Source organism: Camelus dromedarius, chromosome 17 (assembly GCF_036321535.1).
Source record: "Camelus dromedarius isolate mCamDro1 chromosome 17, mCamDro1.pat, whole genome shotgun sequence".
NCBI classification, from domain to species: Eukaryota; Metazoa; Chordata; class Mammalia; order Artiodactyla; family Camelidae; genus Camelus; species Camelus dromedarius.
Window position 1 is genome coordinate 14869578 of NC_087452.1, and position 24811 is coordinate 14894388.

Consider the following 24811-nt stretch of genomic DNA (forward strand, 5'->3'; position numbering starts at 1 on the left):
GAGGGTAGATGTCAGTTCACCCAGAGACACTTCTCTCAATCTCTCAGAGTCCCTCATCTGCATCACTGCCACCCCCAGCCGTCTCTGGGCCCACTTGGCAGGTGACGGCTCAATGAGTATCAGTTGGAACTTGGTGCTCAAGGGCACCATGCTCAGTGGTAGGCAGGAAAAGAAAGGGAAACTCAGGTCTTGCCTGGAGACGTCCCAGCCCAGTGAGGATGGCCGCTGGGACACTGCCACCATGCTGTGAGGGTCCTAGCCTGAGCACTGCGGGCCCCAGGCTGCAGTGCTGGGTGGGGTCTGTTCCCGAGTATGGTGGCCCCTGGGGGAGCGGGGGCACTTAGAAGGCTTCACTGAAGAGGGACCAGTCTTGGTAGAAAGCAGAGAAGAGAAGAGTAAATCGCCCAAGGTGTAAAGCCAGCAAGTAGCACTAGGGGAAAACCTTGCGAACTTGTCTTTAGAAGACCCGCACTTGAAACACCAGAGGCAGGAAGCCATGGATCTCTGACATGGATAAGGTCAAGTGGTTACCTGTTCAGTACAACTATAACTGTTTGGCATCTGTTTTGGTTAATAGGCACATGCTCATAAAATTTCTCTGCTGTCTTCCAAAAAGTTGTATTTACAAAGCACTGTATTTTGAGCAGCAGGACTTGTCAGGGTAGAAGCCAAGAGGCTTGAAAAAGTGTGACATCCAAGAGGCAGGCATATGTCCCATCAGACAGGTATGAGGTGCTCACACAGCCCCTCCCTCTGCACGAAGAACCACTAACCTGCTTGTTCTGATGTTAACCAGAGGCTGTTTTGAGAGAAACTCAGCCTTCATAAAACGTTCTCCAGGTTCCTCTTGTTCATCTTGAGGGACTGAAATTTTTATGAAGGACCTGCAAAAAAACTTCTTACTCCTGATTAATCAAGGAATAAAGAAAACTTGAACACAATTTACCAGGTGAGGAAACGTGACAGTGAAAAATGGCCCGTGATTTGGAATCAGAAATGAGCTTGACTCAGCCACAGCACATACCTTGGGCAAATTCTTTTACTTCGCAGGATCTCACGTTTTCATCTGGAAGTGGGAATAATGATACCTACATCCTCAGGGATCTGGGGGCTGAACAGGAATTCCAGCAGTGCTCTCTAATTGCCGTTACCTTTCCCCCGTGGCAGTGCAAATCTCTTTTTCTTTGTTTTGTTTTATTGGAGTATAGTCAGTTACAGTGTGTCAGTTTCTGGTGTACAGCATAATGCTTCAGTGATACATATATATACATATATTCCTTTTCCTATTCTTTTCCATTATAGATTAAAATCTTTTAAAAACTGCAGGTCTAGCTTACCCTAATCAAATAGGAACAGTCTCAGCATAATGCTCTGTGCTTGTTAATAGTTTTGTCACTCATTTTAATCATAGGATTTTACTTCCACTCAGCGCTGTGGCTGATGATTTAATTTTTATGTAATTGCATGGCAAACATCATGCGTTAGGAGGCAGGGCTATAAAGAGAGTACGCCGCACACAGGGTCTGGTCTTCCGCCAGCAAATTCCAAGCTGCCTTTGCTGCCACATGTTACTACATCCAGTGAGTTGCCCAGGGACGCACCGCCTGCCGTTGATGGCTCTCGCTCACTTGGGTGACTGTGTGGAAGGCAGCTCTGCAGTGTAATGGTGTTGCTCATTATAGTAATGATGTGCATTTACCAGAGTTCTGTAGGAGAGTGATTCGTATCTCAGCATGCAGGGAGCCCTGTGGATGCTTGGGTATCTCAGAAGCTATAAAACTTCTCAGGTCAAAACTGGTTTAAATGTGATGCTTTCAGAGATGCACTGTGAAACTTAAGACAGCAATGAGTGTATTTTAGAGCAAAAAAAACCTCATGCCTTTCCAGGGAAAGATTAATATTAAGGATGCTTTATTGCTTGTAAGACTTTTAACCCAGAATTTAAAAGGAAGACTTTTTTTTTTCCAGTACTCACAATCAGCTCCCAGGAGATAGGCAGGTTACTGATGATCTGTACCATTTTACAGATGAGATCACTGAGGTCTGTGGCTTTAGGACCAGCGTCCATTTCTCTTGGATGCCTGGCTTCGCTTGGCTCTTTCCTTGGATGGTTTCTTCTCTCTAAGATCTCAGCCTGGATGTTGCCTGTCCAAGAGACCTTGTTTAATTCTCATTGCAAGTAATATTGCCTTCCCACTCCTTGTCTCCTTTCGCCTCTTCTTCCTTCACTGGCATCAGTCACGAGCATGAATTTTATTTCTTTCTTTTAGTTTGTTTTTAGCGTTTATGATTTAATTGAGTTTATTAGTCTGTCTCCACCATAAAAACATGCATTCTGTAAAGGCCAGGCTTCCATCTTTGTACTTGCTGCCCCAGTCCAGTGCCTGACACCTGTGAGGGAGGCCCTTTGTTAATATTTAATTGAGGAGGGAAATAGCTGAGGTTTTTAAAGGCTAAGCTGTTCGTTGAATGTTTATGTTCAAAAGGCAGAAAGCAGACTGATGGAAGGTTGAGTGAAGTGTGAAAATTGTTATGAAAGCATATTTTCACAAATGAACCAGGTTTAGATTTTAATATGTGTAGGTTTCTGAATAATGTCTGGTAGATACATAAGACTTGCTTCGGGGGATTTTTTTTTTTTTTAATACAACGGACTTCAAGTTAGAAGAAGTTGCAATGCTTGCTATACTTGAGTAGAATTGATAAAATCTGTTAATCATCAGTTTTGCTTTAAACACCTGAGGAATTTTTAAACGTTGGAAACCCAGGCCATGATCTTGAACTTATATTTCTAATAGCAATTGTACCTGGCAATTTTTTACAGATTATATAGTTACTGATTGGTTTTTGACCCTTAGCATATCTGCATGTAGTTTAGAAGGCTTATTCATAAATATTTGTCTTAAAGATCGAAGAGTCCAGCACATGATTCAGGCATTGTTCATCCGATATGGAAGGATCCAGGTAAGCTGAGGAAAACTCCCTCCTCAATGATAGGTGTCCACGTTGTTCTAACTACCTGATTCTTAAAACTTGTTCCTTTTACATCTTGCCATTTGGGTGAGGCAGAACAATCCAGTTCTGGATGACTGGTGGAGAATGTGTCTAATGAACAACTAGATTTTTGTCTCATATTTTTCCACTAGTCCAACTGTATTACTTTAGGTATTTTCAGCTATAGCTGAACTTTGTGGAACTTTCAAATCAAAACAGCTTAAACATATCGTCTTAGATATGAGGACTGGGTAATTCCCAGGCCAGTGAGTTGAGCAGCTCAGTGATCTTGTCAAGGTCCTGGGTTCTTCTTGGCCATCCTTAGCATGTTAGCCTGGTCTCTTCATGGTCACAAGATGGCTGCCAAAGATCCTGGCATCACATCTAGACATGACAGCCTCCAGAGACAGCAGCAAGACAAAATTTCCTTGTCTCTCTGTATAAGTGTGAAAGATGCTTTCCTCGAAGCTCAAGAGGAGACTGCACCTTGACAGTGGCTTGTTGGACAAAATGGGTCACACCCCTAACCCAGTTCTGAGACTTGAATTAGGTGTGATCTATTCACTTTCTCTGAGGGTGATTAAAACATGGACTGTTTTGTCAAAGAAAAGGTGAGAAAGAGATGAACAGGCAGTGAGTGGTCACTGCCATTCCAGATTTATCCTGGAAGCTCCCTGCATGGGTGTGTTTATTGCTCTCTGATAATAAACATTTTACAGATGGGAAACAAAGTGGCAGTTCTTTGGGTGGAGCATTCCTACCTTCACATTGGAGTTTCCTCCTGGGAATTCTGCAGTGAAAGCTACTCTTGCATTATTTTCTCTTGTGAGATGAATGCTGTGCTCACAGGTCATGTGACTCTTCCAGTGAGATTTTAAAATAGCATTTTCATCCAGATGTGTTCGGTGAGCATGCTGTTTACCAACGGAGGTTTTACTGCATTCCTTGTCCTAGAAAAGATTTCATTTTGTGTAAACCAGAAAAGGAAGTTGGATCGAGTAAGTCTGACTGCAGAGTTGCAGAGTTAAACCCTCCCTTCGTCTCTCTCTTACAATAAAAAATTATAATACAGCTCACAGTTGTCGAACAGTCATCATGTGGTCTCTGGAAATTTCAGGCTTGTACTCCCTTCCTTGCCTTTTCCCCTAATTGTGTTAATACTTGGAACATTTAGGCTTTCAAATGTTTGACTATTCTGAAGTTGAGGAAAGGTATCGAGTTTATTTTTCATTTTCTCAGATGTCGCTTACTTCTTTGACATAAAAATCCTTATCTCACAGGGTAAGCTTCAGGAAATGGGTTGAGGAGTGAAGACAAACCTGGCTTTTATGAGAACAGGGATGCTTTTCACTGGAAACATAGTTTTCAACAAACAGCGCCAGTTCGGAAACCTGTGGGATTGGTCCTGTCTTCATGGGGCATTGTGGGAGTTGAAATCAGCATACAGGTTTATCAGCCTTATTCTTAGAGACACCATTCACAAACATGAACTGTCAGTGCATCCAGCTTTTCTCCTTTCCAGTTGAGGAAATAAGGCTTAACGAGATTAACTGACTTGTTCACCCCTGTTAATTTTGAGGGATACATTATTTCCTTCTAGCCCCAGAGAACACAGAGCACATACGATACTGTATCAGGCTGTATATACAGTTACTTTAACAATTCTTTACTTGGGTAACTTTGATATTTGTTGTAAAATGAGCAATTGGGAGTGGCAGTAGTAGTGATGATGAGAATAATAAAACCAAGGTGGCACCTACTTAATGGTTATTGAGCACTTACTGTGTACTAGGCAGCGTGCATACAGCTCTACTGGTGTGATCTCAGTCCAGTCTCACAATAAGCATGTTATTCCCATTTACAAATGAAAAGCATGCAGTTTGTAGGTTAGACTAGCCCAGTGTCACACAGCTGGTAAGTAGCAGAGGTAGGAGTCCAGCCCATATTTGGCTGGTTTTAGAGTGTGGGTTCTTAATGAAGAGGTTTACCATGAATCATGGCAGGGAACGGGGTGATGGTTATGACTCTGAGAAAGGTTCTGCATGACTTCAGGCATGACCAGCCCTAGGAAAGACCAGATCACCCAGTGGGCACAGGGTGCTGTTCAGATCAGGTTGAAACTAGAACTCCTTTTCACCCCACCAGAGGAAGGGCAGGGTAGAGGGGAAACTTCAACCAGGGGTTCAAGCTTTGACATGAGAAGTCGGCTGCAGGGGCTCGGGGGAGCTGATGGAGTGTAGACGGGGCTGGGGTTGGGGTCCAGCTCCCTGTGGCACACACCCCATAGTCTGTGTAAATGTGATAGAAAGCATGTTCTTTCTGCAGGTCTCTTCAGCTTTCTCCTAAACACTGCTTTTGGTTTATCCGGCTCATCTACCTTTTTTAAATAGAAATATAATTTGGCACATTGCTGCCTTTGGCTAAGTAAGGATAAGCATAAAAGTCTAAAAACATGTTTTCCATTTATAGAAAAAGGAATTCAGCTTCCTTGGAAATGTTGTATGCTAACAGTGCCACTTAAAGGAGATGACACTTCATTCTGAAGGTGAGAGGTGTATCTAGCAACCTTTGCCAAAGAATTTTCTTCCCCTCTTCAAGTTAAAAAGAGGAGAAAAGTTTTTTAAAAAGCACAAAAAGCTGTTTCATGGTGCTGTCTATTTGAGCTCTGATTTGGGGGAGGGAAAAAAAGGCCCATGTGTATCCATTCTGCCCCCAGATGGATTTTGTACATTTTAGTTGCTATTGCACTAAATGGAGGCCAGAAAAGGTACACAGAGCACCTGGGATGGGGCTGACCTGGGTGCACACGGGCTTGTGGGGCTGGAGGATGGTTTTGTAACATGGTTCTCCAAAAGCAAATTGAGGTCTGAGTAATGACACGTTTTGTCTGTAGTTGACAAGGAATGGGGCCTTTTTTGTTTACTTTTTCAAAGAGACTCTGGAAACCATGGCTAATTTCAATCTAATGAAACACCTCCTAACATCAGGGCTTTCTGGGGTCGGTGTTTTATAAGAATCGCATCTCATAATCTTCCTGTAACAGGGTGTCCTATGTTCACATACACCCTGCATTACATCACCTGTTAGACTTATTTTATTAGTTTAACCCTGAGTGTTATAATGAAGTTCTCTTGCCATTTTGTGTCAGTTTGACATTAATTTATTAAGTGTCAGTCAGCTCCTACTCTGCGCACCGTCCAGAGACAGGAGGGACCGTGTATCACTGTGATTGTTCGAGTCACAAGGATGCAGGCTTTCCTGTGCTGCTTTGGGATTAGAGATCCACTCAGATCAGAAGGGTTGTTTTGTTTGTTTGTTTGTTTGTTTTTTACCAAAATTTATAATTCTCCCAGAGGATATTGGCAGTGGAGTTGGGCAAGCAGAGTATATCTTCTAGAAATCCAGCAGGCTCAGATGGATTCCTAATGAGAAAAAAAAAAAAAGAGTTTTTCTGTTTTTCCAACATAAAAGATAATTTGGGTTGCTGTGAGCTATTAACTGTACCAAGTTATGGTTATTTGTTTACAATCACACCAAGAAATGAGGAAAGAGAACTCTTTTTAAAAGTTTGTCTAGGAATGGAGACACAGGCCTTGAGTTCGGGGTGACATTTCCCAAACGCAGCCCTCCCACGTGGTAGCTAACATGTGCACCAGGCTCTGCGTGTGAAGACTGACCACAGCTGCCTCCCCCGGGTCCGGGATGGGAACAGCAGTGGTTTTCAGCACCCGTTCAATTCAGTGCTTCTCAAAGAACACTGGTGTCCTGGCAAGGGAGCAGGATAGTCATGTCAGACGCGGAGAAAGGAAGCTTTCAGCCTCAGCACCCACACATTTAAGGACACACGTGGTGGGGGGTGGTCTCTGTCAGTGAATAGAAGCAGTGTCTGTTGTCTGGGAAGCCCTTGCCTCTGGTGTGTGCAGCAGCCTTTCCTTCTGGGAAGGCTGAGTGATCAGAGCCAGGACACTCCCTCTGTCGCAGCCACTGGACAGAGGGCCACCCGCACCGGTCACAGCAGGTAAGAAGCTGAGAGAAGGTGTAGGAGCTTGTCTATATGGGGATTAACCCTCCTAGTTCAAAGGTGGACCACTTTCAGAATGTTTGCCACTTTTGAAACAGCTCCGAGAGAGTAGTTGAGCAGATGTAAAAACTAAACGTGATCCTGCTTGCAGAGAAGTCAGTTGTCAGACAAAATCCATGTTTTATACAAGTATCCTGTTTCTCAATATGTGTGTATAAACCAGACTCTGGAGATTGTATTCTCAAACACATCCTTGTATGGAAGGGGTTGGGGAGAAGGAGAATACTCAGCTTCAAGATTATTCTAGTTATTCCATCTTTGTTATCTCTGTTTTTTCATCTGTAAAATGGGTACATTACTAATGATAAGTAATAGGATCCTTGTGATAATCAAATTAGGAAGTTATGTATAAATTGCGTAGCATAGCACTGGGCACATAAAAGAGGCTTTCTTGAGGCCTTAAGGGAAAACATCTCAAAGCTTCAAGGAACAAGATTTTAAGCCTTCTTGGATTAAAGCCATGTAAATATCTACAGTGTGTTAGTTATCTTGACTGTCTCGTGCAGACTCTGGGGAGATGCCCCATGCACAGAGAAGTTTTAACATTGCCCGTGCTAATTAGATCATATTAGGGACTGCGGGCAGTGCTGCTGCCTCTGCCCTCGACAGAAAATATTATCTGTGATTTCTAAATGAACTGGATGCTCATGTACTCTCTGTAAGTATAAATATTGATTCTAAGGAAGGACTAAAATAATATTGTGCCGGGGTAATTTTCTAGTTGTTTAGGGTTTTGTTTTGTTTTATTTAATTGCATGCACATTGAAACTGAACCCCAGCCTTGGCGAGACTTCAGTCATCCGGATACCACCATCAGTTCTTCTGTGATCCATGTTGTTATTTATTTAATATTTTTATTTAAGTTCACTCTTTAAAAATGTGAATTTATTTTAAAAGGAAACAGTCTTCTTACATAAGTGGACAACTACCACATGCAGTCACTAGAATGTGCTTTAATGTGCAGGGGAAAACAGTGTCTTCAGATCAGCCGAAGGCACCAAGTTTAAGGCCTGTGACCCTGATGCAAAAGGAAATTAACAAGTGGGTGAGAGAGATGTTTCAGATGTGTTAGCGTCAGAGAGTTTCTCCTTAATGTGAACTCCTCAGACAAGTTCTGAGGGTTTTTTGTTTGGATTCCTGTGTCAACGTATTTTGTAGATTAGACCCCATTTAATGCTGTCCCTTCTTCTTTTGTTAACTCCATTATCATGAGGGGTTCCCTTTCCTTCCTCCCCTGGAATCAAAGTTCAGCATGTTGCTGGGCTGCACCTGTCCTTTTAAGAAACACAGATCTGAGTAGCTCTTCCTCCGTTACGCCTCAGATTGGAAAGGATCTTGTCAACCAGGCAGAATGTAGCAAATCCAAATCCACTGAAAGACATGAGCCGGAAAACTGCCCTATACAGAGGTCACCTGGGTGTCCTGATGGCTGGGGGTACCTGGGCACTTCCTGAGGACAGGAGCCCTGTCTCGACACAACTGTAGCTTTTCTTTTGTATTCTACACCTGGTGCCGTGCATACTGTGGACTCCGTGGTCAGTAGTTGGGTAAACTGGGAGCATCTGGCAGCCTGCCGAGCATATCAGACCCCTGTCCTTGGAAGCTTTAGTGTTCCTCTGGCAGAGGCTGCAAACAGTAGGGATCTCAGGTATTCCTGGCTTGAGGGAGCAGGGATGCAACTCAAGGCTCACAGCATGCACGATGTAAGAGGCTAATGGAAAGCTGCCACCATGATTACAAGTTAAGCCTACCCCTCCCTGCCATTTACAGGGGTCGTGGAATGGAAACTCTGCAGGCTTGGAGCCACCTACCTCTCACCCCATCTTATCAGTCCTGGGGTGGCAGCCCCTGACCAAGAGGGAGGTTGGACAGGAAAAGCAACAGTAAGGAGAGTCTGCATGTTCACAGTTCTGAGCCTGGGTGCTGGATGTGCCTCAGACTGGGCAAAGGCCAATGAGGGATGAAGCATTTCGTTTATTTTTGCCTATTTTTCTGTTTTGATTGAGTCAATACTCTAAGTGTATTATATTTGGGGGGTGGGGGGTTTTCGTGTGTTAGAGTGAAAAAAAAATTAGTTTTCAGAATAAAATAATGCCATTTGCAGGAACATGGTTGGATCTGGAGATTGTCATACTAAGTAAAGGAAGCCAGAAAGAGAAAGAAAAATACCGTATGATATCACTTATATGTGGAATCTTAAAAAATGACAAATGATCTTATTTATAAAACAGAAACAGACTCACAGACATAGAAAACAAACATGGTTACCAGTGGGGAAACAGGGTGGGGAGGGATACATTGGGAGTTCAAGATTTGCAGATACTAATATATATAAAATAGATAAACAAGTTCATACTGTATAGCACAAGGAGCGCTATATTCAATATCTTGTAACCCATAATGAAAAAGAATATAAAAGGGAATATATGTATGTGTGTGTATGACGGAAACATTACACTGTACACCAGAAACTGACACAGCATTGTAAACTGAGAATCCTACAGTAAAAACATTCGTTTTCAAAATAATAACATTTTTGAAGTGTTGTGCTGTGATGCTTATATCTTAGAAAGATCTGTCATACTGTGAAAAAATTAGGGCATTTAAACTAATATTTCGTAGTTACTTTTTAAAATAATCTGCCTCCTAGCTTTCCAGATACGCTCGTGGAGGGTTTCTTGGTTGGTTGATTGGGTTTTTACCCATGGAGCTTTCCTCTATTACACAGCTAGCCATGGATTTTATTTTTATTATATAAAAATCATGGTTACATTGCAGAGGGCTATTTTTGGAAGCAGTCTCTGTATTTGACTTCTTCAGTCCTAAAGACAAAAAACACATGAAAAATAGAGACTTCTTTTTTCAAATTATGAAAGAAATATCTTTTCATTTTATAGAACATACGGAAAAATATGTGACAGGGTGAAATCCCGCCAACTAGAGATAAACACTGTTAACATTTTGGTGCTTCCTCTACTCTTTATTTTTATGCATTTAAAAAGCTGAGATTAAACCAGTAACTTACTGAGTTTTCTTATTTTTGTTCCTGCTTGTGTGCAGGACACAAGTTGAAGTAAGTGGTGCTCATGTTCTACAACTCAGTACTTAGAGAGTTAATTAAATGATTGGAAATGATGTTTTAAAACCTTATTAAATTGCCTGCCATTTGAATCATTGTGACAGCATAGTCCCTTGTATCTTTAAATATTCTTCAGAAGTATAATGTTAATCTTTAGACATAAGATGTGACATTTAAATGTTAAATAGAAGAAAATAGCCAAAGAGATTGATTAACAATGCTGAGATACATTCCAGATTTGTAATTACTTTCATTTACCACCACTAGTTTGATTGCATAGTTTCTAATATGAGGCCTTAGACGTAAAATGTATCATTATGAACCTAAATTAAGAATAAAGGATCACCACACATTCGATTTTATTACCACCACAAGAACGAAGGACTCAAATCACAAGATGAGAAACAGTCACAGAAATCTAGCTTCCTAACTGAAAACTAGTGATGAGTTTCCAAGCAAAGATAATTCAGATTTTATTAACTTGAAGCAGCTGTTGTCTTTAATATGCTCCTTTTATTCCCCCCGGAAATGGAAAAGATCTTGTAAAACAAAGAATACTTGTGTTGTTTCTTTTTAAAAGCAGCTGGCCTCCCATCGTTGAGCTGTTTTTGAGTTCAGAAACCCCAGGCTCTGGATGTTTTCCTGGTGAAAGAGCTGGGAGGAAGGGAGGGGAGAGGGAGCAGGCATCCACCGTCCTGTCCAGGGTCCCCCCCCCCCCCCCCCGCAGCAAGGGGACCAGAGGGAAGAGGGGCAGACAAGCCCTCCTTCCCTCTGTCCAGTTCTCACCTTGCCAACACCAGCCCCCTTTCTGGGTCTCACCACCATCAGCCGTGCCCCACACATCTGTGTGTGAGGAGCAGCATGGAGAGCAGCCCGGCAGGCCCTTGGGGAAGAGAAGCAGGGGGCAGAGTCCGAGGGGAGGAGGGCGCGGGTCCTTGGGCAGCTAGTCATCACACACGTCCACAGTGCGGTCCACACGTGGCACTTGAATCCCTGCCCCCAGCATCCTCCATGGGGTCGAGTGGGGAAGACCCTTGGGGCTGGACGTTTCCCCAGTTTCTGGGCTGCTTCCACAAACCTGCCTTGTGACCTCAGCATTCCTTGGAGAGCCTCTCAGATCTCATTTCTTCAGGGTTGCCTTTGATTCCTGGCACAAAATTGTCTCCAAGCGCAGTTTGTAGTTCTATCAGGGTTATTTGATTACCGTCATCTTCTCCCTATTTTGACAACTGGTTTATCCCCAGCACCAGGAACCATCCCTGGTCCACCAGAAGCCTGGTGTAAATATTTGTCATAGGGGAAGAAAAAAAAAAAGACCTTTTGACTGATCATTTACCTCTCTGCTTAATTTAAATACCTAAAATCTCTTGATGAAAATATTTATGTAAATTTTGAAAGCTCTTTTTCGGTGGCATAGCATTACATTCACCAACAGGAAAAGGACAAAATTATAGTATTCCTTATATTAGATATTTATTATATTTTCATATAATTTTACATTATTCTAAAATAATGCTATGTTATTTTATGTTTTATATTATTAATGTCTGAAATGATGTTTAGCAAAGTCTTACCTTTTTATTCAGATTTTTTTGACATGATAAACATAGATTGTGACTGATTATTTCTTATTATATCTGAGATTTCCTTGATGTCATTATAAAAATTTCAAATAGTAAAGAGTGAGTTTATAATGATTATGATCTTTTTAAGATAAGGATTTTGAAAGCTGAAAGAATTTCTCAAATCAGTGGTAGACTTGAGAAAGAAAATTGGGCAGTTGGGGGCATTTTGAGAAAATTTCTCTTATGAATCCTTTTTTGTAAATATGGTCTTTGCAGAATCTCTTTGCCCTCTTCAGTAATTAGCACAGCTCCCTGCATGTGTTAAGTATCAGGTTTATGTTTGAATTTATGTATGTGTTTAGTTATGGGTAAGGACATGAAAGGAAAACATAGATCCAGCTAGAACCAGTCTTGAGTTTAAGCCTATTCTTTTTGCCTTTATACGTTTTAAACAATAGTTGCTTTACATTCAGAAATGGAGAACCAGAGTTACCATCACCCCCTCCCTATCATCTCTCCACATCCTGAACCTTGTTCTTTTCATACAGTTTCCCCTTCTCCTAGGATGTAAACTCACTGTGTCTATTTTCTGTCAGTCTTATCTTTCCAAAGTTTAGGACTTTGAGATGTGGCACTGATTCAGACTCATGTAATATGGGACTGGAGGTCATCATGCCAAAGCCAGTCTGAAGACACCTCTTATTTTTCATAAGCAAAGGCAATGCCAAGGAGAACAATCATTTTTACAAAATGTCAGTGGGAAAATTTTAATTACTTTAGAGAATTGAATTGTTTCTAAATATCCTGGACTGTAGGAATCTCTGCAAATTAGTCTTCTCTCTGTGGGTTTGTGGATCCAGAGTTTGGCTCTGCCTTTCAGTAACCATTGCAGCTGTTTTGTTGTTTTACTCTGAGAACAAAGGTGCTCCTTCTAAGAGCTTTTCCAAAATCTCATACTCAGAAATATGCTTCATTGTCCCAAGGGACATGGCTAGGTTTTAGTAACTAGTGCTCATTCTAGGGGAATAAAGTGGTGACTCTAAAATGTTCCTTTAAAATGTCAATGATTATGGTACAGTCATCTTCCTTGAAAGAAAAAAAAATCATTGGCTGTGATCCAAAAAATTACAACACTTTGGCTATAAATCCCTAATTGTGTCTAAGAAGCAAAAACAGACATGCTTAATTTTTCTGTCCCCTGTGCAACTTATCTGCTTCGTCTGGTGATTCAAGCGGGAGACAGCCAGTCAGGCTTGTTGGAATCTCGTTCTTTCCCTGCCACTGAGGGCTTTGGCTCAGGCGTCACAGTGGTGTGCTTGGCCCTGCTAAATGCATCTGTATAGAAGACTGCTCTCCCCACCACACAGGTCTGCAAAGAGTGTACTGAAAAATTACTGAGATATTTGTACGACAGACATCATGATCACTGCCTTATCACAGTTAGTGAATGTGGATGGGAAGTGTGGAATCTGGCTTACTTATTTCTGTTACTTTACATCCTGAAGGCCTTTCCAGGTTGGGATATACAGAACTGTTCTCCAGTTTTTAAACTGCTGCCTGGTATTTCATGGGGCAGCCATTTCTCAGTGAATGTGCATTAAGGTTGTTTCTGCTTTCTCCATATAATTCGCAATGCTACAGACCATGCTTGTCTGAACAGTGATGATGATGACAACAGTAACAACAACAATGAGCAGACACTTAGGAACTACTTACTATGTGCCCACCCTTGTTATTTGTCACTGGGTGTGTGTGTGTGTCCTCACAACAATCCTGTGAGATAAGTACTTACTATTCTCATTTTATGTTTGAGTAAAATTAGGCCCAGAGAAGTTTTCTAACTTGACCAAGGTAACAGAGCTAGTAAGTTTCCTAGCTGGGATTTGATACAGGTAGAACCTTACGGGCGTACATAAACCCGTTAAAATACGTGTTCCTCTTCCCTGATTTTTTCTCCCGCCCTAACGATGCCATTACTCAGACCCAGACGTTGACGCTGTTCTTCCGTCTCAAACCTCCGTATGCTCTAGGCAGCAGCTCTGTGCCTGTGCTGCCCAGGTTTCTGGGCTTCATTAGCCTCTGCTTTGCATCTCCAGCTGCCAGTGAGGCACCTGCGTACAGTTGTAGGCTGCTTGCCCTCCAACTCCATTCTTTCTCCTTGTCATTTTCCTTATACCCCTGGTACAGGCTGTGGTCGGAATGAGCTCCCATCACGTGTGTGCCTTGCATATTTCTGCATCGCTCCTCACCCTGGTCCACACCCTTCTCATTTGCCCGCGTTCTGCCTGTCCTCTGCCAGACTGAAGATGGTCTCCTCCATCTTCAGTGTCACCTTTGCCAGCCAGCCACTCCAGCCTGTACAGACGTTTCTCATTCTGTGTCCTAAAAGCATATGCTGGAAAGCTTTAGTGTGAGAACTGTGAAATCAGAGGGCCTGGATTCAAATACTGGATCTGGGTAACTTAGGTTTGCTGATCTTTAGCTTCCTCATCTATAAAGTGGGGAGAGTATCTTACTACTTCAGTCGTTAAGAATAAATGAGATACTATCGTAAAGAATGCCGAATGTCTTCTCACCACCATTTACATTCTCTGAATGCCTTCCTCTGTTTGTAGCCTCTGCCTTAGTCCTAAGTTATCCTACTTTGCATGTTAGTTTTGCCTCTTTAGATTACTCGGGTAGGGTCACCGGATACTTCTCTTTCCACCAGAGTGGTGAACAGTGAGGAGAGTTTGTTTATTCCTGAGTAGCGCGTTGCTCAGAATGCGTGAATCGTGCTGAGCGACTGTGCTCTGCAGGACTGCGCTGTGTTTATCCAAGAACAGAAACATTTACCTTAATTCTGAAGCGCTGGTTTCCAGCTACCATAGCTGAGTATCTTCAGATTCCAAACAGTTTATCAGTCAGACTTCTTCCAGGCAATTGCACCTATTTTCTCTGGGCAGATAGTCCACAGGAACACATCTAGATCAGCCCAATTAGAATTTGCCAGACGACACAAATAGTGATGTCTTGGCAGTAATCTTTTATATAATCTTTCTCTTAGTTTCTGCAGAATCTAGTTGATAACAAAGTGAGCTGTCCTTTTGAAAACCATCATGCATGCACATACACGCACACACACCAAAAATACCTGCTCTTTAGAGTTCATATTTTAACCTGGGAAGAAAATACCCTAACTTTATAGGAGCATGAGGAATAAGTGAGATAACTGTAAATTTCTCAATAAGCCTCCTATCTAGATACAGTTATTATCCAATTAAAGTTAGTCATTAAGATACCTCATGGGGGGGGAATTTTGAATGGTGGGAAGTTACTGGGGCAACTAGTACCTCGTCGTGAATATAATAGTGATTATATAGCACTTCCTATGTTCAAGGACTGCGCTGCGGCTTGTAGGTATATATGCACACATTTACTCCTTTAATTCCTTCAAGAAGTCCAAGAGGCAGTGTTTATTTAGATAAGGACACCGAAGTCTAGAGTATATGGGTGGCTATGGGAACAGAAGAGGAGGCGTGAGAAGGAAGTCAGAAAGTGACTGTGCTCCGGGGACTGGAGTGCTTCCCTTTGCGACATTGTCCCTGAACTGAAGTAGAGGGGACAGTCCGCAGGAAGGGGTGGCAGGGAAGGGGCCTGGAAGACCACAGGCATCAGGAGTCTCTCAGACATGGATGGGTTTTCAGCTCAGCTTCCTGCTAGCAGTTGGCCTTCAGCGAGTTACTAACCAACCATCTCTGGGCCTCAGGTTCTTCCCCGGTGCATCCAGGTAAAGAGAATGGCCATTGTGTCGCCGTGAAAAATAAGAATATAATGCATAACAGAAAAATTTTTAGTCTACAGCTTCATGGTTGCAGCACCCCAAAAATATGTTCCTTTACCACTTTCAGGATTTTATCTGTGGGTTTCTAATATTAGAGTTAGGAAAAATAATGATGTAAGTTTCAAATGTAGCCAAAGGAACACTGCACAACTGTAAGAACAGCTGGAACTGTTACTTACATCCAGCACAGACTGTGGTTTTTGCAACATTTGCTTTTCTTTACTTCCTTCTTCCTTCCCTCCCTCCTTCCCTCTTTTTTCTTTCTCTTCTGAAATGTATACTTGAATACCCATCTCTAGGGACACATAAACATTTCCTCACCTAGCCACAATGCAAGTGACAGAATTAAACCTAAGCTGAAAATTGGCAATACCGCCAGTTTGGAAAATAATTAAAAACATAATTTCTGTATATTTTATGAGTTAGTGGTTTTGTGTGTGTGTGTTCAAATATAAAGGATTTGTGCATGCTTTGGGGTTTGCTTGCTTTCCTTAAATTTATTTTTCATCAGATTTTATACTCAAGATTTAAATATACTCAAATTCAGTGAAGAGTGACTGAAGTATCATTGTGGGCATAATCTAATAATTGCTGACACTTTACCTTAGTGCCTTGGAGGTTTTTTTGAGGGGTAAATACTGTGGAGGAAGATAACACTCAATTTCCAGTTCTGGTTGATCCCAGCCCTTCCCTCCCCAGGTATATAAGGACTCTTGTAAAGTTGGTGTTTGACTTTGAATTTTAGATACTACTCCTGGAATTAAGACAGATGTTTTCTTAGATGAAGAATCAGATGTGAAAAACAGATTCTTTAATTCCTTAGAATTACCCTCAGGTAGGGAACATTACTTTCCCCATTTACAGATGCAGGAACTGAGACTTCAAGTCAGAATGGTCTTGAGTAAGGTTACAAAGCTTGTAAGTGGAGTGTGGGGCCCTGTGGGTCTGACTGAAGAGTCTGTGTTCCAGGTACAGTGCGGTGCTATTTCTCCCCCTTGGGAACTGTCACGTTGGGATGAACATTATACTGGAACTCAGGCTGAAGAGTGCATAGTGGCAAGTTTACTATCTGCAATCTAGAAAATACAGTATGTTTATGGGAGTGGAATATTCAGCATGGAGCCGGGGGCATTGGTAAAGAGCAATATTGAGAAATAAGGGAAGGAGCTGTCATGCGGAAGTGCATACTTGAACCTTTTTCATTTTGAAACAATTTGAAGATGAAAACTTTACTGCATGGAGCAGGGCTTCCCATGCATGATCTTCTTGAAGGGAGCGTGAAATGAGGTGGACATCCCAGTGTACAGACGAGGAGGCAGAGTCAGACTGGAGCACTTCCTTCCTGGGTTGTGACCGGCGTGGGTTGTAACTAACGTGCAGCCCGCTGCACCAGGGACACTCCCGCTGTGCGCCCCTGAGCAGGTGGGGCGTGGCTGGAGCCCTGTCTGCTCTCAGCTGCCCGAGACTCAGCATGAACCAACCTCTCTGAAAGTGGCAGCCGGATGGAAACGCCGCACACTCAGTGATGTCTGACCGGCTTAGTCGTCCCAAGTCATCTGCTTTCACTTGAACTTAAGTGAATGACGTTACCATTTGTCACTTTCAACATGAACCGGGATGGTGACAGATGCAGAGAAATAAAATGTATTTCCTTGAGAGCATCCAGAACTGTTTTCTGACCTATTCAGCCTTCACTAGTTTTCTTTCTGATACTCTCATTATAAACATTAAAAAGAACATTCTGTAACATTCTGCTTCCCCAGGGCAGGGACAGTTGGGAGCATCACTGTGCGTATGACTGTTGTCCTGACAAGTCTTTGCACTTCTAATGGAGGCCCAGAGGTCATTTATTTTCCTGAACATTCGTTCATCCATCCCCTCCTTGCCCTGATCCCTGGTGCTTGTATTTTGTTCTGATGCACAAACTTGATATTAGAGAAAGATATGTTTGGGTAGGAGTCAAAGTACATAAATGGGCCTTAATTTATAGAAGGCAGTACTTAATCCACAAAAATAAAGTTGCGTTGGTGTCACTGAAATGTCTGCTGCAGTGAGATTTACCTTGAAACTGCACGGGGCACATGTGCTCACCAGCAATGGTGGGTTTTGCTTTTGACCGTGCACTGAATTAGCTGGGGAACTTTTGAAGACTAAAGCTCAGGCCCCATCTTCATAGATTTCTGGTTTAATTGATCTGGGGTGGGATCAAGTATTGATGGTTTTAAAAGCACTCTGGGTGTTTATAATGCACAGCCAGGATGGAGACCAGCACCCCAGAGCAGCGATTCTCAAACTTGAATGCACAGCAGAATGTCCTGAACAGCTTGTGAAAACAGCCAGGACACACCCCCAGAATTTCTCGTGCAGTAGGTCTGAGGTGGGGCCCGAGAGTCTGCATTTCTTACAGGTTCCTGGACATTGCTGATGTGTTGGTTCTAGGAACCCACTTTGAGAACCTCTGGCCTAGAGGGCTCTTTCCAAGAGCTTTATATGATTCTGTTACAGAAAAAAAGAGGAGGGATGCCAACCCACATACCCAGCATTGCTTTAGTTAAAACTGCCGCTCTAGGCACAACCATTAAAATATATTTCCCTGTTCTTAGGGGAGCTGGGCCATTCGATTTTTTTCTTTAAACCAGTATGCTCACTAGCAGGCAACTTGAGACCCAGGATCTAAAAGGAGCTGGATTAGAGGAAGAGTCCAAGTTTTTTTTTTAATAGAAAAGGTTGCAGGCGTCTGTAGAATCATTGCACAGGCTGGCAAATTCCCCAGCTTTACTGAGACATAGAGCTTGGGAAAAGATGAAATGCAAACAATTCTAATGTTCTGTCGACAGTGTGAAATGGCACAGAAGGGCAGAGCTGAATAAAAGCATGGTACTTGGCCCCCAAAAGAGGACATTTTAGCTGCAGAATGTACCGTCTATGGCTAGACATGTGTATTTCTGATTTAGGTGGACATCGTAAGTTTCTCTTCATCCAGTTTTTAGGACTTCCCCTGTTTCCTTTTTCCAAACACTGCCCTCAGTCTGTAGTGAACAGCCTGCAATGAAACGTCCGGTGTTCTAGGTGTTCAGGTCTCTACCCTGTCCCCGGAGTGCGCTGGCTGCATCGCCTCCCATTTGTCTTCACCGGACCTTGATGGAAGAGCGAACCTGTTAAAGCAGCTGATCCGTGTCTGTCTCCTTGGCCTGGTGGAATTGACTGGGCTTTGAACCCAAGCGATGGTGGGGCCTGACTCACCCTCCCTCCCTGCCGTGCAGCTTCTCTCAGGGAAAGTGCTATGCCGGCCGAGAGAGAAGAAAAGAGCCCATTCTGTCCCTTGGACAGACCCTTAATTAATAGTAATCATGCAATTGGAAGTTGTGCGCCGCCGTGGCATTCACCATTGTTGTGGGAGCAGTTCCTGGACGGCACGAACAGAGCGCCCCTTATTCTGTGATTAAATGAAAAATAATGGCATCACTTCAGCCTCGAGGAAGGAAATGTCCAAGTGCAACCTCTGTGTAATTAAGCTGAACATTATTATCAACAGAAAGTGATTGTACTTGTGTTCAGAGGCGAGAAGAGATAAGCCACCAGGCATGTGACCTCCGCAAGTGAATGGTTCTAGGGACGTCTGCTGCACCCCCAGACAGCCAGCTCTGGGCCTGCCGCGGGGAGGGGGTGGGGGAGGGCAGGTGCTATTTTCCATCCCATTTTTCTCTCTTTTCCAGATGTTTTGAAGTTTTTTCTCATCGGTTCTCGGGACTGTCTCTAACATCTGCCTGTATGTCCTCCTTCACCTGCATCTGCTTTCCTGCTTTTTTTGTTTTACTTACTTACTTTTCTTCTTTAGCGAGGCTCACTTTTCTCCACTTGGACGCACCACTAGGGTTCTGACAGGTAAAATTAAAACAGTCCATTGAATTTTTAGCCAAAACAGGTGTTGAGTGATTGACCCTATCAAGTGGCTCCCTCCAGAAACCTCATTTACTCCTGGCTTCTTTATGACCCCCTCATAATTCATTAGCTTCATAAAACGCACGTGTGAAAGGCAGCGGCGGGAAGCCTGGCTCTGCAGTGTGGATGTCAGCCCACCCCCTCCCCTGCCTCCATCCCGGGGATTTGAGGGGTTCGAGCTCCCTGCAGGATAGCCAAGATGTGGTGCCGTGAAGAGCCTCAGGTTGGAATTGGTGAGTGTTCAAAAGTAGGATTCCTTCTCTGCCGCGGTACCTTGATGATACACCTCTTAGGGAATCACCGCCTGCATTCCCCTTAGTGGGCTCCTAGGGACATAAAACGTTTCTCTGTTCTGCTTCAAGATTCCCAGCAATCCCAAAATATCCAGTGTTTTTCAGCTGGTTACAAAACCCTTCCAAGTCCCCGCCATCATCAGAGAGTGCCCCAGACCCCAGTGCTTGTCACTTTGGGGTGTGCAGTCCTTTTCCTCTCTCACTAGCATCTAAGGTTGTCTGGTGGGTACCAAAGGCCCACAGAGGAAGGGGTGGGGTGATTGTCGCTCTAGTCTTAATTTAGGTTTAGCGAATGTCTGAAGCCCCCCTTTCTGTAACAGTTCGCCAGAGCCCGGACTCATCTTGCCAAGTACTCCCCCACCTCTTCATTCCCAAACCCCTGTGTATTATGAAGGAAATGAAATCCATATGTTTCTGATTCATTTACGTGTAGCTCATCAAAATGTAGTTTTGTAAGAGCTCTTTGGTGTCCAAGAAGCATTTGGAGCCTTTTTATGAGACTTTTAACTCCCCGCCCCGCCCCCACCCCTTTATCCCCTTAGAACCAGGAAGTTGGGACTTGCCAAGAATAAATAAAACCAAGCTTGAGGGTTGACTCTGTCTCTGGTCTGACCCACCAGACTTTAGCACAGCTTCAGCAACAACAGAAAAGCCTCTCCCCCCGTTTCTAGGGTGCCAGGGCAGTGGCCGTCATCCCACTGACACCCCACGTGGCAGTGAGTTTGGTCTCACCCCCAGCTTCTCGTGGAGGCAGCTGATTGTCTATTCACAGTTGTTCTGCAGCCGAGCCCCTTCCCTCCAGCCCCGGGGCGGGGAAGGGCAGAGAGGAGAGCTGATGGCCGCTGTGTGGACCAGCAGCACTGTGCAGTTTCTGTCAGCGATTCCCCACCTCCATCCACTCACCACTCCCCAAGTTACAGCTCTCAGACTCTTCTGGACTACAGATTCTTACCAGGCGGTTTACTCTGCACCAGGGACTGCTGTCTTTTTGCCGGGATGGTGGCAGAAGCACCCACAGCTGTAAACCAGGCTGCAGGGCAGCCGTGCTGTCATTTTATGACAGTTTCGAGTGTTTCACTTTTCCTCATCAAGAAAGGCTTATAAGCTTTAAGGACAAAACTCCTCACTGCCATGAAGACTCCAGAGCTTTTACTCTAAAACCACAGAAGTGAAATGAGTCAACCTGTTTCCAGAGTTTGGTTAGTGTGAGGCGGTGGGGAATTTTTCTCTTCAACCCTGAAGATGATGAATTACTGGAAAGCTGTTCAAGAGCTCAGGATTCCTCACCTGGGCTGTTGTCGTGAGAGGGGTGGAAGGAATTCTGCCCTTGTCTGTGCACATCCCGGCTTGTTTCCCTGATTCAGGATGGCGCCGGGCCTTTCCGGGGCCAAAACCCAGGCGCTTGGAAATGCAGAGGCAGGGAGTGGGGAGCAGAGCTGGGCCCGGGTGTTCTCACCCCGCCTTCCAGCTGCTGCACTCAGGCTCTTTCCAAAGTGTGTTTATTTCTTCATGTGGACGCATGCAGTGTGATCACAGTCATCCACTCATGCGTAAATGACATCGAGTCCAAAGATACGCACCTGCGGAAGGATGCTTCGTCTCCCAGTTTGTAGAATTTGATCACGTCCCTGCTTCGCTCCAACACAGAGACAATCTAATTAAATATATACGTATCCATTTGGTGTGTGCATATGTGGAAGAACCATTCTCAGAAGAATTTTTAAAATATTTAACAGCAGTTGTAGAATGTTTTAGGCAAGTGGGAAAAAGAGTCAGAATTCCAGCTTGTGGAAACCTTGAAATTGGAGCTTCACCTGAAATCCCACAGTGGGGAAAACCATGACCAAGAATGCTTGTGCCGGAGCTGTTTCCTCAAGGGTGGAAGGACAGGGTACAAGTATGTTGGGTTTACCTGGTTAGTTATTTCTCAAAGTGAATAAGCCAGCACCTTTGTGATCCGAGGACAGGCAACTGTCAGTCCATTGCGAGGGTACCTTCCACTGGCTTGAAATTTGCTCGATAGTTGGGACCACCAGTTACATGAGCGTGGATGTGATGTGCTTCATTCTGCTCTACCTCCAGCTGGTCCTTATTCCCCAGTAATAGGTCCGACCTCAGGTTTACAGTTAAAGGAGCACTATACACATTGTCCCTTTAATTCCCCTGGATCTCTCAGTAGTGTCATTTCACATGGAGAAATAAAAGTTCACGCTCATCCGATGAATTTTGCCCAGTGTCATCCATTCACTGATTTGCTCATTAGTTCAGCAGGTGTGAGTGCCTTCTCTGTGTAAAATGGTAACACACATCGAGGTGGGTGGTGAGAACAGCAGTTTGGAGGAGCACATGGTTAACTGCTGGTCGGAGGTTGCGGTGGGTGAGCGTAGGAAATGGACTCGTTCATTATACATGCTTTATTCTTCCAATTTTAAGATAATAAATGTGTGTGTTTTGATAATAACAACCAAAAGTACGGAGTCTGAGTTGGTCAGATGAATGCTCTTTCCTTTCTGTGTGCTCGTTGGTCTCCAGGTTTGAATAGTCTCTTTTAGAAGTGAAAGTGTCAGAAATCCTGTGTTACAGCCACAAGGACTGACTATACTGAGCCCGCTCCCTACAGTCAACTTCATTTCTAAGTTGAATAGTGGATCTGCTTTTATGAAATACACAGGTGGCATCTCCCAGTGCCAGCTGCTTTGAGAGCTTCCCCTGGAAATAACTGTGGAGGAAGCAAAAAGCTGGAAGGTAAGACTATATCTGTTATCTGTCAGAAATGCCTCCATTTCAGTGAAGACTGAAAAAAAAATGTGTGTGTGTATATATATATATATGTAAATATAGCCAAACAGCATCTGGAAGGTTGTGAGAAAAATCTTCAGTCTGGATGAGATGCGTCTTTTCTTTTCAATGCAGGATTCAGTTTTGCCTAGTTTGTGGCAGAAGAAACTCTCTCCCTTCTTAGACTCTGCACCCGTCTCACTGCAAAAGCTGCCCTTCTGGGCCTACGAGGGGCTCCTGGGAGATGCCACAGGCTGGGTGCTGGCCTCCCAGGTGTGGGGCTGTGAACTTGCTTGTGCACTGAAGTCAGATGCCTGGTCCCCCCTCAGCTCTGGACGCTGTTTGTTCCGGCACACCGCTGCTAGAGATGGCTGGAAGTGGAAAGCAGCTCTGAGCCTTTGGAGATTCTTTCCGGATGGCCTCTTTCCCTCCTGACAGCTGTCCATGACTATGAACTGTGCATATTTGCATTTATTACAGGTAGAATAGGAATCCCCAGAGAGAACTCGGTGTGGCCAAAAGTGCTAGACACTTGTAGGGCACAGAGCAGGAAGGCATCATTTTCTGTGGCTGACTTCAGTTTTGTTTGGCAAGTCACGTGAGTGTGTGGGGTTCATGAAGTACCAGTTTTGATGACGTTGCACATAACGGTACTAAGTTAGTATGTTTGTGTGTTTTTACATAGTGGTCATCAGCAAGGAAATCTTAGGTCCTTTTACTGTGCCTTGATCTAATGAAAGATTGGTTTACATTTAAGTCACAAATCTGCTAGAAAAATTGGTTGCTGGAGATTGACTTATACGGTGTGATTGGGCTGGGACTGAAACCCAGGCAGTGATGGTGTGATGGCGGGGCTGTTGCTGTTAGCAACACAAACACACCAGTGTGTTCCTGCCCAGACACTACTGACCCACTGCTATCTGGTCATCCAGAGAGACCTGGACAATATTTTTGCTGATGTCTCTCTTGCTTTGCATTTCTCTGTTCATAATTATTTAATAATGCTATCAAGGTGGGAATTTTATTTGTACTTGTTTCCTCAGGTCATTTATAAAACTTGGAAGACTTGTTCTGACACTGACCCCATTGTTAATAGTTCCTGCTCCAGAGAAACTGTAGATTATTCTTATCTTCTATTTGTTTTTCCCTCAACTTAAGTTTCTGATGGCATCTCTTTCATCAGTAGCTTAGGATCTAGAATATTTCCAAAGGGGTTTTGAAAATTATTTCCTCAAATACTACCCTTCTGGGATACCTCTCTGCCGGAAATATGTCGAGCACCCAAGTGTTTCTAGCATTTACATAATTTTAGATGGTATCAAAGAGTTGGGAGATGAGAATACAGTAAGATGTGGTCCCTGCACTCACTGACCTGCGGGACGCATTGAACTAAATGCCACGAAAATACTAGCTGGGTGAAATAGCTTCATTAGCCACGGAGGAGAAATCAGTGTGGGTTTGGAGACACCTGGAAAGCCTCTGCTGCAAAAGGGACTTTGTATGATGTTTATTGGGTGTCTCAACAACAACAAAAATCTCGATACAAGTCCAGTGCGTGTACATCATAGAAAAAATGTAGGACAGAGACTGAAAGTAGTAGAATGACAGCCCAGCGGCAAGAGCGCATGTGCTGGTTCAGAGCCTCAGTCTTGAGCCAGAACACCCAGGTCTTCCTTTTACTGGCTCTCGGACCACGTGCCTAAAGCTTCTTAACCTCTGTCTCTGCCTCAGTTTCCTCTTTTGTAAAAAGGGGATCATTCTGGTACATAACTCAAAGGCGTAGGCAGACAAATAAATTAATGTATGTAACGAATTTAGACCACTGACCTACAGTGATCATTCAGCTGATTGTTTAGCTAGTATTAGCTAATTGGGCATATTAGAATGATGAGATTATGATTGTATTTCGTTCTTATTCAGTGAACACGTGTGCCTTTCATAGAAGAAAAATGTATTTAAAGTAGGGCCTCTTGGTAGGGTTTTAAACATGTATACCACAGGTGAGTCATATTTAGATGACTAAAAAGCCATTTAGAGCATATTTTCATTAGGGTAGGCAACAGTTTTTGCTAACATTCAACTCACATTCCTTTTTAACCTCCATAAATGGAATTAAAAGTTTCCCACAAGTTCCCAGAACCTCTTTCTTCTCAGGAAGTCTTCGTGTACATCAGGATAAACTGTTTCATTCCATTTATCACTTGTAATGGTAAAGTCTATTTTCAGAGTTGGATACAAAGGCATCTCAGTCAGTAA

The 24811-nt window shown here is 43.5% G+C and overlaps 1 protein-coding gene across 2 annotated transcripts in view; it reads left to right on the forward strand.

Annotated features, from left to right (window-relative positions):
* The window catches only part of PDZRN3 (PDZ domain containing ring finger 3), a 217229-nt gene that overhangs the window by 49028 nt on the left and 143390 nt on the right, over positions 1–24811 (forward strand). Inside the window, exon 1 of one of the 2 annotated variants that reach the window (XM_064496310.1) lies at positions 6973–7012. The exons of the other annotated variant lie outside the window; for it this stretch is intronic. The gene's annotated coding sequence lies outside the window, so the exon portion shown is untranslated. Of the gene's footprint in view, positions 1–6972; positions 7013–24811 lie in introns of those variants that run through there. 2 annotated transcript variants of the gene reach the window in all.